Raw genomic sequence first — 897 nt, 5'->3', positions numbered from 1 at the left:
AAATAATATATTTATTTATAATATAATGTTAATGTAGGAGAGTTATTAATTAATGAGAGAGAGAAAATCTAAAACAAAACTGCTTTAAGATTTGGGAGAACGGAGGAGGTATTGGCGACATGGCGGTTCCTTATAGCCGAACCTTACCCCACGTGTGTTATTACTTATTACCCCGTGCCTATTTCAATTTTGATTTTGTTACACGGTAGAACACTTCAATTTCGATTTTCCTTTTTTTTTTAGGTAACACTAATATCGTCAATTCAACTTTGATTTGATTTTCAAATCTTCACTCTTCTCCGTTCTATTTTTTCTTTTTCCATTTTTTCTTTCTTTTATTTTACAAGTCTTTTTCCCTTTATAATATCGCCTTGATTGGTACGCATTTATTGGATTTAATTTGGTTGGATTCTGGATTCAAAAAATTATAAAAATTAAATTATTATTTCACATTTTAATTTATGAAATGCGTATAATATTGTAGAAATGTGAGATTAGTTAATAGGATAAAAATTTTATGTTTGAAGAAAGAAATTTTATATTTAAATTTTAACAATAAAAAAATTTATTAAATAAGTTAGTCAATAGACTTTGAAAAAATACATAAAATGTATTAGGTGGGCCGTTTAATTTATTAATTTGACAAATAAAAAATTAAATTTATCGTAAATTTAAACTTTATTTAACGACCTTCCAATGAATTATTATATATATAATATTTTGGTAATTATAACTTGTGGACAACAACTATTGTTTTAAAAATTTTTGGATCATGAGATAATTTTGTGTTTTGTTGATATTTGGTGGATTTGTTATATAAAATTGTATATGTTTTCAATTTCGTACTAATTCATTTCTTTTATTAAGAAAATGTTCAAATACTCAAACTTGCTACTT

Source organism: Arachis ipaensis, chromosome B03 (assembly GCF_000816755.2).
Source record: "Arachis ipaensis cultivar K30076 chromosome B03, Araip1.1, whole genome shotgun sequence".
Taxonomy (NCBI): domain Eukaryota; kingdom Viridiplantae; phylum Streptophyta; class Magnoliopsida; order Fabales; family Fabaceae; genus Arachis; species Arachis ipaensis.
Note: the sequence above shows the minus strand (reverse complement) of the source record.